This window comes from Choloepus didactylus, chromosome 6, assembly GCF_015220235.1.
Source record: "Choloepus didactylus isolate mChoDid1 chromosome 6, mChoDid1.pri, whole genome shotgun sequence".
Lineage (NCBI taxonomy): Eukaryota > Metazoa > Chordata > Mammalia > Pilosa > Megalonychidae > Choloepus > Choloepus didactylus.
This window is the reverse complement of record NC_051312.1, coordinates 140347984-140365131: the sequence shown is the minus strand read 5'-3', so window position 1 is coordinate 140365131 and position 17148 is coordinate 140347984. Positions and strand designations below refer to the sequence as shown.

Here is a 17148-nt window from a genome sequence, read left to right as displayed (position 1 = left end):
AAAGTGAATTTTGTTTATTAAAGTTCATGCTGACTAAACTTTAATAAGCTAGTCTAAGGGAGTATGGTTTGTCCTTTAAAAAGTGGCTAGTTTTACTGTATAAGACAAGATCTGAATGAATATGGAAATTTGTTGAAAGTTTATAAAAGTGAATTCTGTCATAGTCAATGCCAACCAAAATTTAACAAGCCTATATATTTTTTAAGAGAGCTTTTGTGTCAAACTGTGTATTCATACAAAACTAAAGTTTAGTTTGCTCTCTTAAAATAATGTGATTAGTCTGCTCTTAATGAAAAGTTTTAAAAAGTTTTTCTTAACCATCAGTGTACTCTGTCTAGAAGACAAAGATTTTATATCAGAATAATACCCTTGTTGATGTTCATGTTGACTTGATCATCCCTTATTTCAGAAGACAAATCTCACTTTTAAAGGAAAACCCCAATAAAACTATTTTTTTAATTATAAAAATTCACATGTGACCTTTATTATGCCTTGGACAATAGTTAAGATTTTTTTATCTGTGGGAACCTGCCTCTATCTATAGGAAATGATTTAATATAAAATATACAGATTTCTCAGTATGAGGACTTTCACAGAGCGAGGAGAAGGCAACAACAACTAAAACAAATCTGTACAAAACTAGGATCACAGAAAAGACCAGGGAGGAATTTAAGTTGCAAAATCTTACAGTCTACTCTAAACTGCCGCCCTCACCCAGACCTTCCCTAAGAGAACTGAGGGTTCCTAGGTCCACTGGGGAAAGTGAGTGGTCTCACATCATCACCCCTGCGTCACCACGGATGGCCCCAGGTCACTCGCTATCAAATTTAATGGACTCAACCTGGACAGAGATGGAGCCTCCCCAGTAGCTGCCCTGCTGCTTCTTGGTTTTCTCATGCCAGAAGGATTTGCCTTTGGTGAACTTCAGAACCTGATTGGCTAGCTCCCCCCAGTCTCCAGCTGCACCTCGCTTGGTGTCAAAGGAGTTGTCTGCCACTCGCTCATCCACCTCAATTTCTTCTTCCCTGACCCTTCAGAATGGGGGTGATGCCCTTTTCTCTACTTTCTTTCTTTTAGGAAATGTGTTGGGGGTCTGGAGCTTCACCTTTTTGACTTGAGGAGTCTCTGCCTCCTTGGAAGCTTCATTCTCCTCCTGCTTCTTTCCTGAACCTGACTTGGAAACTGCCACTATCACCTTTTTCTTTTCTTCCTCCTCCTTGTCTTCCTCATTGTTATCTGTGACAGCTTTTCCATTACAGGCAGTCAGTGCAGATGTGCCATTGGCCTTGGGTACTTGCAGCTTTGCGTACCCTTGTCCTTCACCTTCTCCTCCTCCAGCGATACAGGTCATTGGGAACCACATGGCACAAGCCGATGTCCACCATCCTCCTGGCTACACACATCACTAGAGTCATCACAGGAAGAACTACTATTGCTCTCAGCCCTTACTTTCTTTTTGGAGGCCAACTTGGAAGGGGCTACAGCTCCTGCCAGCTTCTGCTGTTTTTTTTAATTAGGAGTTTAGATGTCTTTTTTCCTTCCTCCTCTTCCTCACTGCTGGAGCTATCTGAATCAGAGCTACTGGCCCCACCACCCTGGGGGTCTGTTTGGCAGGTAGAGATGCAGCTGCTTTGGCTGTCACCTCAGACTTAGGTTTGGCCACAGTCTTTGTTGTTTTCTCCTCCTTTTCCTCCTCCTCCTCCTCACTAGAACTGCTCTCTTCCTCACTGGAGCTGCTATCAGCCTTTCTGACCAGAGACTTCTGACCACTGCCTGCAGGTGGCTTGGGAGTTGCAGCTGCTTTGGCTGCAGGCAGTTTGGTAGCAGCAGTTGGCTTACTTGAAGGATTCTTGGTGATGCTGACTGGCTTAGCAGGAGCTTCATCCTCAGAGCTGTCGGAGTCTTGAGCTGTCTGAAGAACTTCTGCTTTCTTTGCTGGAGCTGGTTTAGTGGTTGCTTTAAAGATGACTGTCTTAGCTGGGGCGGGGAGGGGGGTTGTCTTTTCTTCCTCAGAACTTGAATCAGACTCATCACTGCTCTCCTCACTGCTTTCCTCTGGCTGTTTCTTCTCTGCAGCTTTCTTGGGGGACTGAACTGTGAGGACCTCATTTTTTCTTCATGGGTTTTTTCTATTCCTCTTCCTCCTCACTGGAGGAGTCCTCACTGCTAGAACTCATCTGCATAGAGGCAGGAGCTGCTTACATGGGGGCCTTGGCTGCATCTTCTTGGAAATGGCTGCTGCCTTCTCCTCCTGAGTCATCACTGCTGCTACTACTGCTAGCTGCTTTGCTGTTTGTTACTTTAGGAGCTGCCCACACTGGTGTGCCTGGTTTGGCTGGAGCTTTGGCCTGTGCTTTAGCTGCCACAGGTGTTATCTTTGGCTTCTGGTTCTTTGGTGCCTCATCCTCTGAGCTTGAGTCAGAATCAGATTTGGAGCTCTTGACCTTCTTGTGAGGAATGTTAGCTGCCTTGGCTTGGGGCTTAACTCCCTTCTGGACAGGCTTATTCTTTTTGTCCTCCTCCTCCTCATCATCATCACTGGATTCTTCACTGCTGCTACTCTTTGATGCTTTGGCCACAGCCTTTCCAGGAAGCTTAGCAGATACAGCAGCCTTCTTAGCTGCAAGCCCTTGAGCTTTTTCCTCCTCACTGCTATCCTCACTGCTGTCACTGGATGAAGTCTTCTTAGCCACTGGCCAATTTACCTGTAACTTCTGCTTTGGGGCTTTAGCAGACTTGAGCCAGAAGCTATAGATATCCAAAAGGGAAGAAGCACTGGCCCGCTGGGTAACGCCTGTCACCTTGGTGAACTTGTTGGCCATCTCCAAGAGCTGGTTATCATGCAGGCAGCCAAGCACAAGGGGATCCAGGTCGCTGGGAACCACGTGGCACAAGCCAATGTCCACCATCCTCCAGGCTACACACGTCACTACCGTCATCAATGCAGTGTTTTTATTTCTGAAAATAGCTTTATTTAAGAATGCATATAAGAAAATTATGGCTTAGAGCTTAAGTCCTTACAACAGCCACATTTACTCTTGATCTTTAACTGTTATTTCTAAATTCTGAGTTTCTTTGCTCTTTATAGAACCTGGTTGTCTCCTGGCACTTTAGTTATCTATGTGACGCCTAAGATTCAACGTTGTTAGAGTTCTCCAGCTCTGAATGTCAGCATCATTCCATACAGCAAATATTAAAGAAGACACAAAAGGGATCAGAGTTTGACTATATGTGTGAATGAAGCTGATCTGGTTAAGACTAAGTTAAATCAGAATACAGGGTAAACGATGATATTGTCTGTATTATAAGACTTTGACTTCTGTGTGAGACCAAAAGAGATGTTTATTTTGTTCAAAATTTTAATTTTCTGTAGCACACTATCTACAATAACCTGCCTCAGCAGTTTATTTAAACAACCTAATTCAGCTTTATTTGACATGAAACCTAGAAGGTGGAATAAGATCTTGATATTCTGTACAAGTTAATGTTGTATAACTGGATGCATTTCAGAGTATTTTGAGCAGAAATTCAAAATGTATTTGCAAAGTCCCTTGAAGCACTGGAGAAAAAGTGGAAATATCAAACTTTCCCACCTAGGAAATTCCTATTCTCTTAAGCAACAGGGGCTTCCAATTTAATAAGCCAAGAGGTTTGCCCTTACAAAACTCATTTCTGTAATGGGAAAGCTAAGCGTACTTATAATTATGCCTTAGCATCACCCCCAGAGAGCCTCTTTTGTTGCTCATTAGTGGCCTCTCTCTCTCTCTCTCTCTCTCTCTCTCTCTCTAAGCCAACTCTGCAAATAAACTCACTTAACTTCCCACCCCACCCCCAGACATGAATCCCAGGGGTATAAGTCTCCCTGGCAACATGTGACATGGCTCCCAGGGGTAAGCATGGTTCTGGCATTGTGGGACTGGTTCACCAAAAGGGAGAAAAGAAACAAATATAGTTTCAGTGGCTAAAAGTTTTCAAATCAAGTTGAGAGGTCATTCTGGACGTTACTCTTAGCAACTTTCAGCCGGATATTGCAAACTGCCCAAGTATAGCCTGCCCCAATCAACAGTGTTCCTGGAAATCCTAAGGGATACTCTGGGATCTATAAATGTTTTACTTATTAAGTTTGTTTTTCAGAGACTTAAAGCCTCTGGATTTTTCTTATGCCAGATAAGCCCTGAAACCCAGAAGTACCATTTCTTCCAATAACAACCACCAATTTCATTCCTCTATCCCATAATGTTGATGCTTTTCAGCATGAAGTTAGAAGAACCCAGATATCCCTCAAGATGGAGAGAATTATCAAATGAGAGGGAAGAATTGTAACCAAGAAGTTAGGATTTAAGGGATGATTATGATTACTGAATCATTATATAGATATTCCTTTATAATTTCTGGTATATTAGAGGGAAATGCTTAAAACCTCTGAACTATAACCCAGCTGCCTTGATCTCTGATGATGATTGTAAAAACCTTGTGACTGGCCCTCACCTGTGCCCATTTTATCTGGCTTTTCAACATTTAAGAATCTTGTGATCACTAAAGACAGCCCCTAAAGTTTATTAATGAAGGGCCTTGAGTCAGCCCAGAGTTAACCCAGCCCAATTCAAAAGTTATCTTGATAACTGAAGCTGGATGTAACTAAAATAAGCCCATCTGACATGCACAATAGCTTAGACTTTAACCTGTAAGTGACCTATACCTCATTATAATATTAAAAATCATGCCCATCATCATATTAAGGCCACCATTTTCTTATATACATTCTGTGACTAAGCATGTAATCAACCTGTGCCTGCTCAATAATTAGAACACCTCTAATTAAATCATCTGGAGCCATTGTGCTTATTATTCTCATCTTTTAATATTATAAAACTATCAGAATTACTGCAGTTCAGGTAGATAGATTTTTGGGCCAATAGACCATCAGATCTCCTGCTTCATGTCTAGCAACAAATTATCTCTTTGAAATGCTGGCGTCTCAGGAATTGGTCATTTGAGATCATTGGGTAATAAACTCACCACCTTTATGTGGTATCACATAGAAACACAGTTTCTTAAAGTATTGTATTTTATGAGGCCACTGCCCAAGATCAATTGCTTTTAAACTTTGCAAGCATATTCAGTTAGATTCCTGGTGAGGCAGAGTGACTTCCAGAGACACAGGGCAGAGCAGAAGTATTTGCTGAATCCAGGAAGAGGAAATGGTTGTTGCCTCAATTATTCATTTGTTTATATAAAACAAAACAAGCAAACAAGAGCACACATTTTATCCCCACTAAGTTCCAGGCAATGTGCTATATATTACACATGTAAATAAGGCATAGTGCCTATAAGGCACTCATAGTCCAGTGACAAAGATATAAAGGTAGATTTTTATGTGTAACACAGTAGTTACATCCTACACATGGATCAGATTTTAAAACCTGTTCTGTATGATAGAAATTACCCCCTGAAAATTGATTGCATTGCATAATGTCTGTGATGGAGACTGACCTGGCATTTCTCATTAAGCCTGATACACTCACTTTTCTCCCTAGCACTGGGACCTTTCGCTGTTAGTGAATTATGAGATGAAGTAGTTGATTTATATGCAGGATCCATGTTGTATAAAAATACGTATCTTTAAATATTAAAATCACAGTCTGTTTTAGTTTTCTAGGCTGCTCAAAGCAAATACCATGACATGGATCAGGTTAAACAATGGGAATTTGTGTTCACTTATGGTTTTGAGGCTGTGAAAATGTCCAAATCAAGGCATCATTAAGGGGATGTATTTTTTCCCAGAAGATTGGCTGCCAGCGATTCTTGCCTGTTCTGCCACATGGCAAGGCACATGGTGGCATCTGCTGGTCTCTCCCTTCTCTTCTGGGTTTTGTTGCTTTCTGCTTCTTGCTTATGTGGCTTTCTCTCTGTCTGAATTTCATTCTTTTATAAAAGACTCCAATAAGAATATTAAGACTCACCCTCTTGAGGTGGGCTACACCTTAACAGAATTACCTTATCAAAAGGTCCTACTTACAGTGGGTTCACAAGAAGAATAGATTAGGTTTAAGAACTTGTTTTTCTGCTATACATACAGCTTTAAACAACCACACACTCCATGTGGTAAAGTTTTATGTCCTGAGGGCACACATTTCCATCTTCCTCAGTGAGTGGGATGGCTGGTTGGATCACCCACATAGTTTAAAGTGTCTGTCATAAGGTTGAATTGATCCACTCCTAATATAAAAATAGAGAAATGTACAGGGAATTACCTTTGCTCTGAGGAGGAGGACTGCCATTTTTTTAGCACTGCCACATTTGTCTGTCTGATCCTGAGGAAATATCTGTGAGGTAAACAAGGGAGGGAAATTCTGGTTTTCATTTAATAGATGATGAAGCTGATGCTCAGACATGTTAATTGGCTTGTTCCATATTAACAGTACATAGATACCAATATTGTTGGCCCATGTTGCAGATTGCTAGCTGTTTACATCTTCCTCCAGGCTTACAGTTCACTGTGGTCCTTGCAGTAAGACATGCAATGTGACTGAATTCTAGAAGTCACAGACATCATTCCAGGGCTAAGGTGTGCCCTTTTCCCATTTTCTTTTACCTTCTGGGGGCTGGAAGTGGTTGATATGAAACCCTATGTAGGTGAAGAAACTATAAAGGAAAGTCAGGAAGTGACTGCAAGAGAGTCAGGATGAAGCATGGAAGAATGAATGGCTCTACAATAAAAAAGGGGGCATGTGGAAGGCTCCTAGGTGCTGCTAACATTCTATTTATAGATCTGCATGGTGGATATAAAATGTTCATTTTATAATAATTTGTTGAAGTGTGTGTTTTTATATACTTTATATGTATAGATGCTAATGTTCACAATAAAATAAGGTTAAAAAATTTTGAGTGCTCTACTTAAATTGAATTTTAAGCTAATTCTTAAGCAAAGGTTGAGAAGAAGGGATCAAGTGTATGAGCCTAGGACATCTGATTAATTTCCACCAGATTCTGTGGGAGGAGGAAAGTAACACTGATGTGTATAATTGTAGTGTATTATATCATTGTGCTTGGGTTAATGGTAGAGTACAGAGTCAACAGTTTTCATTTCATCTTACATCTTTTCATTTCCAACCAACTCATTCTACTCTTTTTATACTCTCCTTAAAGAACTTCTTCAACTCTTATTTTTGATGGCTCTATTATGGAGAGCATTGGGAAATACAGAAATATTTATGGATAGAGAAAAGATTGCACTTCAATAAGCAGAACTGGAATAAAACATAATGTTTAAATCAGAAAGCAGTTACCACAATTCTAGCTCAAGTTCAGAGGTGATTCAGAAGTAAGTCTGTATTGAGTTCAGAATACTGGGACTTATTTCACCTACCTGGATAAGAATTGTTCCTGCAGAGCAGGGTTGGCCTGAGTCAAAGTCAGGTAGACTCAGTTAAGGAAAGTGGAGAGTGGATTAATAGCTGGCTCTTGGGACTTACGTGTATATACTCATAATGCAATCATTATGGGTTTAAACTTCCTTTAAATAGGTGACAACACTGGAAATTTGCCATGAATTGGGAATAAATTATTCAGTTTCTAAAAGTGGTAAAAATGAGTATTTTGGAAGATATTGTTAGACATGATGATGATGAAAGAAACATAAAAGACTGGAAGGAAACAATCATGCACAATAAGGCCAAGGGCAAGAACTCACCACTGACACCGGAATTAAGAAATATGAAAACATTATATAGTAATTGCTTTAAATATGTGAAAGGTTGTATAATGTTACTTTAACAGAATACTGTCAAAGCTGTAGACTGAATTTCCCAAAGAAGTGAAAATTGAACAGAACAGAGACTGGATGGAATTTTTAAATTGCTTTTGAATTACCCTCACCAGAGCCTTCTGATTCTATTTCAAAAACAACCAAAAAAAAAAGACTTTTAATTAGTCCCTCGGGTTCTAGTCTCCAAGGAAAGCTCAGTTGCTGGTAATTCATGTCCATGAGTTGTTGGTCCCTGCTTAGTGAAAACGAAGTTTGGAATTGGAACTCACTATAGAAACTGTGAAGTATGTCAGCATTTTAGATGCCAGATGAACAACTGTGGATTAAACAGTGCAGATGAAATACCCTTTGTCATATCTCAGAACACCTGTTTTTCAGTTGGTGTAATTTTAACCTTTGATTCATTCTCTTCCTCCTAACCTGACCCAATACCTCCTCCTTTTCCTTATGCTATTACCTATCTGTCCTACTTTCCTGGAGTGAGGATTCACTTTATTGGTTTCCATCCAACTGGTATTTAATTCTTTAACATGTATCATATTATATCATAACTGCTATCTACTTGGCTTTGTTAATTTGAATAAAGAAGTGAAACTGGAAGCAAAGTATTTTCCCTTATAACAAGTGTGCCTCATATTGACTTCTGGGGAAGATGGCTGAGTTGGGAACTCCAGGACTGAGCACTTCCTGAAAAGCAGATAGTAAGAGCAGGAACTGTCTGAAACAAGTATTCTGGGGCTCCAGAGGCCAAAAGAACACTGTACAGCAGCATCCAGGAAAGAGCTGGAGGAAGAGGCTGATTAACTACTGAAAAGTAACATCATCAACATAGCAACTAGGACAGCTACTGAAAACAAGCTGAGAGAGTCTGTACATAAAGACCAGCCCTACATGAACTGCTAAAGTGAGTTCTGCTGGCTGAAAAGACAGGACAGAAAGGCTTCAAGGAGGGTACTGAACTGTACACTATATTAAGGGCATCAAAAAGGATAAAAAGAGAAAAAAGAAAGTAGATCTGACAAAATCCAAAGGGTAAGATGAAGTAAGAACTGCTTTTACAGTAGTAACTTTGAATGCTGATGGATTAAATTCCCAAATCAAAAGATACAGATTGGTAGAATGGATTTAAAAATACGATTCATCCATATGCTGCTTGCAAGAGACTAATGTTAGACCCAAAGATACATTGAAAGTGAAAGGATGGATAAAGATATTCTACACAAACAGTAACCAAAAACAAACAAACAAACAAAAAAACTGGGGTAGCTTTACTAATATCAAACAAAATAGAATTTAAATGCAAAACTATTACAAGATAAATAAGGACACTTTATCTTAATAAAAGGCGCAATTCACCAAGAAGAGATAACAATCAAATACTTATGCTCCTAAGCAAGGTGCCCCAAAGTACTTGAGGTAAACACTGGCAAAGCTGAAGAGAGTAATAGATGACCCCACTGTAACAGTGAAAGATTTCAACACATCACTCTCCCAACAGAACATCTAGACAGAGAATCAATAAACAGAGAACCTAAATAATATAGTAAATGAGCTAGACTTAACAGATATATAGAACACTGCACCCCAAAACAGCAGGATAAACATTCTTCTCAAGTGTTCATGAAACATTCTCCAGGACAGACCATGTGGTTGGGCACAAAGCAGGACTGAATACAGTTAAAAAGACTGAAATTATACAAAGCACTTTCTCTGGTCATAATGGAATGAATCTGAAAATCAATTAAAAAAAAACAGGAAAATACACAAATATATGGAGGTTAAACAACAGGCTCTTAAGCAATCAGTGGATCAAAGAAATTGCAAGAGAAATCAGTAAATATCTCAAGATGAATGAAAAGGAGAACACAGTGTTTAAAAACTTAAGGGATGCATCAAAAGCAGTGCTGAGACAGAAGTTTATAGCCCTAAATGCCTATATTAAAATGGAAGAAAGAGCTAAAAGCAATGACCTAACTGAAGAACTGGAGAACCTGGAGAAAGAACAGCAAACTAATCCCTAAGGAAGCAAAAAGAAATAACCAGGATTAGAGCAGAAATTAATGAAATGGTGAATTAAAAAAAACTGAATAAAACCAAAAGTTGGTCCTTTGAGACGATCAATAAAATTGACAAACCCTTGGCTAAAAGGACAATAAGGAGAGAAGCTACAAATAAAATCATAAATGAGAGGGGGCATTCCTCTGGACCTGAGAAATAAGAAAGATACTAAGAGGTTACTACGAACAACTGTATGCCAGCAAACAAGACAACTTAGATGAAATGAACAACTTCCTAGAAAAACAACCTACACTGACTCGAGAAGAAACAGAAGATCGACAAACCAATCACAGGTAAAGAGATTGAATCAGTCTTCAGAAACCTACTAACAAAGAAAAGCTCAGGATTGGATGGTTGCACAGATGAATTTTACCAGGCATTCCAAAAAGAATTAGTACTATTCCTGCTGAAACACCCACATCACCTTAATACTAAAGCCTGATACACACTACAAGAAAAGAAAACTTCACACCAATCTCTCTAAATGAATATTGATGGCAAAATTCCTCAACAAAATAAGTGCAAATCAAATCCAATGGCATATTAAAAGAATTTTACACTGTGGGTTTTATTCCAGGTACTGAAGGGTGGTTCAACATCTTGGGCTCTCATTTGCAAACCCAGGTAGGTGGAGTCTGGTTCTGTAAAGGGTTTTTTTTTTTTTTTTCTTGCTCTCCACCTCTGTATCTTTTTACTTTTCAATTGCTCATCAGAGCTCCTGCAGGCAAAGGCAGATTAAAGTTCTTGGAGAGTAACTATTCAGGTGAAAGAGATAATAGTCTATAGGGCATACCCTTAAATAGTCTATACTGGGACTGACAAAACTTGGGGGCTGGGAGAAGGCCTTGAAAAGGGATTTCTTTTTTTTTTAAAATAACTATTCTAAGTAGCTCATTACAGAAAGCCTCAGATATTTGCAATTGGCAAATGGACCCAGGCAAGGTCAGAGATAAGAAAGGTCTTTTGAAAGACAAAACAATGAGTCTAGTTGGGGAGACAGTTCCCTAAAGGGAATTTTTTTAATTCAACAACTAAAGATGTACAAACTTTTCCCAAGAAAAGGGGGGCAGGGCCCAGCTCAAGTGGTGGCCCTCTTTCACAGAATTCATACCCCAGAGGCTGGAAAATAGAAACCAGCTTGACTCAGTCACACCCCTGGCATGAACAGGGTATGTGGAGAATTAAAGGCACCTGCGGCAACTCTTTACATTGGTGGGGAGCTGTGGGCTGACAAGTGCCACGTACAGGACAGGATAGAAAAAGCAGTCTAGAGGCTTCACAGGAGGGTCTGACAAACTGCTGGGACTCACTCTCAGGGAAACTTCATACCCTCATCCTAAAACCAGGAACTGTCTGGGGAAATCTGATTGGGGCCAATCATATCTGGGAAGACCCTCTCACAAAAAGGCTACATGGAGCCAGGGCAACAAACAGAGAAACAAGAGGTGAAAATTTCTGATCAACTAAACAGGAGCTATGTTAGAGGTCTAGAATAATCTGAACAGAACACCAAAGGACAGATAGAGAACAAAGCCAACCAACAAGAAAATATTAGGTAAAGGAGTGAAAATGAGCTCCAGAATAAACTAATGAATGCCTAGACAGCTAAAAATAATGAGCCTTACTAGGAAACAAGAAAATATGGACCAGCCAAAATAACAAACTAACACTTCAACTGAGATACAACTGAGATACTAAAGATGTTCAAACAGATATGCTAAATCAATTCAAAAATCAAATTGAGCTGAGGGGAAATATGGCAAAAGAGATGAAGGATATAAAGAAGACATTGAGTGAACATAAAAGAACTTGAAAGCTTGAAAAAACAAATGGCAGAACTTATTGGAATGAATAGAAGATGAAAAACACAATGGAGACATACAACAGTAGACTAAAAAGAAGCTGGAGAAAGGATCAGTGAACTGGAAGACAGGCATTTGAAATCATACACACAAAAGGACAGATAGGAAAAAGAAAGGAAGATTAGGAGCAGGATCTTGGGGAACTGAATGACAACATGAAGCACATGAATATACAAGTAACTGGTGTCCCAGAAGGAGAATAGAAGGTGTTCTTGTTTGCTAATGCTGCCCATTATGTAAAATACCAGAAATGGGTTGGCTTTTATAAAGGGGGTTTATTTGGTTACAAAGTTACACTCCTAAGGCCATAAAGTGTCCCAAAACAGGGTATCTTCACTGAGGGTTGGCCATTGGTGTCCAGAAAACCTGTTAGCTTGGAAGGCACATGGCTGGTGTCCACTTGCTCCCAGGTTGCGTTTCAAGATGGCATTCTCCAAAGTGTTGCTCCTGGGGTGTTTTGTCCTCTCTTAGCTGCAGCTGCTCTTCAAATTGTCACTCTCAGTTGCTCTCCAAAATGTCACTCTTAGCTGATCTGAGCTCCCTCTCTCTGTGAATTCCTTTATACTGCTCCAGTGAGCAATTAACACCCACCCTGAATGGGTGGGGTAATACCTCCATGGAATTTATCCAATAAAATGTTTCACTCATGGTTGACTGAATCACATATCCATGGAAACAAAGAATTCCAATCTAATCAACACTAATACATCTGTCCCCACAAGATTACATCAAAGAACATGGCATTTTGGGGGACATAATACATTCAAACTGGCACAGAAGGGAATAGGGGCAGAAAGAATAATAGAAGAAATAATCACTGAAAATTTCCCAACTCTTATAAAAGACTTATAATTACAGATTCAAGAAGTGCAGTGTACCACAAAAAAATAGATCCCAATAGACCTACTCCAAGATGCTTACTGATCAGATTGTCCAATGTCAGACATAAAGAGAGAATTCTGAAAGCAGCAAGAGAAAAGTGATCCATCACATGGAAGGGAAGCTTGATTAAACTTTGTACAGATTTCTCTGCAGAAACCATGGAGGCAAGAAGGCAGTGGTATGATATATTTATAAGATACTGAAAGAAAAACAGCCAACCAAGAATTCTGTATCTGGCAAAACTGTCCTTCAAAAGTTAGGAAGAGTTTAAAGTATTTTCATACAAACACACAAATATTCCAAATCAATGCTAATTGTTGGTGATGGGGTGGTGTATTTCAAGCATGATTTTTCTGTGAACCCACAGCTTCTCTAATAAAGAAAAAAACACATTAAAAATCAAAATCAAATGAGAGGGAAAAAATGGCAGAAATGGGTATAATCAGGAAAGAAAGCAGGGCCTTAGATTTGATGGTTACATCCTAGTGCCATGTGGAATGCAGGCATCCTATTGCTTTTCCTGTTACTGACAACACTGAGTATAAAGGATTCTGAATATTTATCATTCCAAGTAGAAAACAACTTAATTTCCCTGGATACTTTATCTCGGTGGGGGAGGAAGTGTTGGGGAAAAAAGTGAATATTTTAAAAATATTTTTTTCAAGTGCCCTTTTCTACTTCTCTGACAAGGAAAATTAGATTTCTTTTTTTTAAAAAAAGTCTGATATTTCAATGCTTCAAACTTTTATAAATAATATTTTATTTTTTCTCTTTCTCTATTTGATGACAGCACTACATAGCATTTTATCCTGTGTCATTGCTCAGGGTGATCACACAGTGCTAACAAGAGCAAGAAAAAATACAGAGGGACTATTATGTGAAAGGTTTAATATACTTTATTTCCCTTAATATGTTTAGCAATTTATAAGTTTATATCAATCTTATTACTCAAAACAAAAGAGGGAGAAATTAAAATATTCTCAAACAGACACTGAGAAATTTTGTGAATAAGAGGTCTTTGTTACAAGAGATACTAAAGAGAATGCTACAGGCTGATAGGAAAAGACAGGAGAGAAAGATTTGGAGAGAAATCAGGAAGGCTAAAATGAGAGAGAGAGAAAATAAAATATGACATAAAATCCAAAACACAAAATGGTAGAAGAAAGTACTGCCTTTACAGTAATAACACTAAATTTTAATGGTCTAAACTCACCAATAAAAAGACATAGACTGACCGAATGCATTAAAAAAATGGGACCCATCTCTATGTTGTCTGCAAGAAACTCACTTTAGACACAAGGACAAAAATTGGCTGAATGTGAAAGGTTGGAAAAAGATATTTCATGCAAACAGCAACCAGAAAAAAGTGGTATTAGCTATATTAATTTAACTTGAAATGTAAAACAATCAAAAGAGACAGAGATGTTATATATTAATAAAGGAGTCAATTCATCAAGAAAACATAACAGTCAAAAATGTTTATGCACTGAGTCAGAGTGCCCCAAAATTACATGAGGCAAACACTGTCAACACTGACAGGAAAAGTAGACTCTACAATAATAGTTAGAGACTTCAACATACCACTGTCATCAATGCATAGAACATCTAGACAGAGGAACCATAACGAAACAGAGATGTTGAACTGCACAGTAAATGAACTAGACTTGACACACATTTATAGAACACCACAACCCACAACAGCAGGATACACATTTTTCTCAAGTGCTCATGGATCACTTTCTAGGACAAACCATATGTTGGGTCACAAAGCAAGTCTCCACAAATTAAAAAATATTAACATTATAAAAAACACTTTCTCAGATCATAATGGAATGAAGTTGGAGACCAAAGAAAGGCATTATTCACAATTGCCAAGAGACAGAAACAGCCCAAATGTCCATCAAAGAACAATGGAAATTCATAAATATATGGAGTCCAAACAACACATGCTTAGACAACCTGTGGGTAAAGGAAGAAATTACAAGAGAAATTAGTAAATACCTCGAAGCAAATAACAATGAAAACACAACATATCAAAATTTATGGGATGCAGCAAAGGCAGTGCTGAGATGGAAATTTATTGCCCAAAATGCCTATATCAAAAGAGATGAGAAAAAATTGCAGAATTAAGTGTTCACCTGAAGGAACAAAAGAAAGAACAGCAAAGTAACCACAAAGCAAACAGAAAGAAAGAAATAATGATTAGAGCAGAAATAAATGAAATTGAGAACAGGAAAACAATAGAGAGAATCAACAAAACTGGAAGTTGGTTCTTTGAGAAAATCAATAAAATCAGTGGACCCATAGCTAGGCTAACAACAACAAAAAGAGACTAACTGAAATAAATACAATCAGAAATGGGAAAGGGGACATAACTGACCCTGAAGAGATACAGGAGATAATGAGAAGATTCTACGAGCAACCAAATGATAATACACTAGACAACTTAGATGAAATGGGCAACTTTCTAGAAAAGCATCAACAACCAACATTGACTTGAGAAGAAATAGATGACCTCAACAGACCAATCACAAGTAAAGGAGACTGAGTCAGTCATCAAAAAGCTCCGCCAAAAGAAAAGCCCAGAACTAAAGGCTTCACATATGAATTCTACCAAATTCTACCAAGCATTCAAGAAGGAATTAGTACTAATCCTGCTCAGACTCTTCAAAAAAATTGAAGAGGAGGGAAAGCTACATAACTCATTCTATGAAGCCAACATCACCCTAGTATCAAAGTCAAAGATACTACAAAAAAGAAAATTATACACGAATTGCTTTAATGAATATAGATGCAAAAATTCCCAACAAAATACTTGCAAATCAAATCCTGCAGCACACTAAAAGAATTATACACAATGACCAAATGGGATTTATTCCAGGTATGCAAGGCTGGGCCAACACAAGAAAATCAATGTAATACACCACATCAATAAATCAAAGTGGAAGAACCATTTGATCCTCTCAATTGATGTAGAAAAGGCATGTGACAATATTCAACATTCTTTCTTGATGAAAACACTTCAGAGGATAGGAATAGAAGGGACCTTTCTCCATATGATAAAGACAATATATGAAAAACCCAGAGCTAACATCATAGTCAGTGCAAAAAGACTAAAGCTTTCCCTCTAAGATGAGGAACACAACAAGGACACCTACTGTCACCACTGTTTTTCAACATTGTGCTGGAAGTTCTAGCTAGAGAAATTAGGCAAGAAAAAGAAGTAAAAGACATCCAAATTGGACATGAAGAAGAAGTTTCACTGTTTGCAGATGACATGATCCTATATATAGAAAATCCAGAAAAATCTATAGCAAAGCTACTAGAGCTAATCAATGAATGTAGCAAAGTGGGAGACTATAAAATCAACACACAAAAATCAGTAGTGTTCTATACTCAAGTAATGAGCAACATGAAGAGGAAATCAAGAAAAAAATTTCATTTACAATAGCAACTGAAAGAAACAAATATTTAGGAATAAACTTAACCAAGGTCACAAAAGACCTGTACACAGAAAACTATAAGAAACTGCTAAAAGAAATCAAACAGGACCTCAAAAAATGGAAGAACATACCATGTTCATGGATTGGAAGACTAAATATGGTTGTCAATTCTATCTAAACTAATTTATACATTCATTGCAATACCAATTAAAATCCCAACAACTTACTCTGAAGAAATAGAAAAATCAAAAACCAAATTTATTTTGAAGGGCAGGATGCCCCAAATAGTGAAAAATATCTTGAATAAAGGGCACAAAGTGGTGGATCTCACATTATCTGACTTCAAAGCATACTATAAAGCTACAGTGGTCAAAACAGCATAGTACTGGCATAAAGGTAAATAAACCAACCAATGGAATCTAATTGAGTGTTCATAAATAGACCCTCTAATCTACGGACAAATGATTTTTGATAAGGCAGTCTTGCCAACACAACTGTGACAGAGCAGCCTCTTCAATAAATGGTGTTTGGAGAACTGGATATCCATATCTAAAAGAATGAAAGAGGGCTCCTATCACACACCTTCTATAAAAATTAACTTGAAATGGATCAAAGACCTAAACATTGGCACTAAGACCATAAGAATTTTAGAAGAAAACGTAGAGAAATATCTTAAAGATCTTGTGATAGCAGGTGGTTTCCTAGACCTTACACCCAAAGTGCAAACAATTAAAGAAGAAGTAGATAAATAGGATCTCCTCAAAATTAAACACTTTTGTACACCAGAGGGCTTAGTCAGCAAAGTAAAAAGGTACCCTATGCCTTGGGAGACAATGTTTGGAAACCACATATCAGATAAGGGTTTAATATCCAGAATATATAATGAGATCCCACAACTCAACAACAGAAAGACAAACAACCCAATTAAAAAATGGGCAAAAGACATGGATAGACACTTTTCTCTAGAGGAAATACAAATGGCTCAAAACCATATGAAAAGATGCTCAACTTCACTGGCTATTCAGGAAATGAAAATCAAAACCATAATGAGATATCATCTCACACTTATCAGAATGGCCATTATCAGAAAAACAGAATATTACAAGTGCTGGAGAGGGTGTGGAGAAAGAGGCAC

General features: G+C 38.2%; 1 pseudogene; it reads right to left on the bottom strand.

Annotated features, from left to right (window-relative positions):
- Positions 1-811: 811 nt before the first annotated feature.
- LOC119538252 lies at positions 812-2909 on the bottom strand (annotated as a pseudogene).
- Between the last annotated feature and the right edge of the window lie 14239 nt (positions 2910-17148).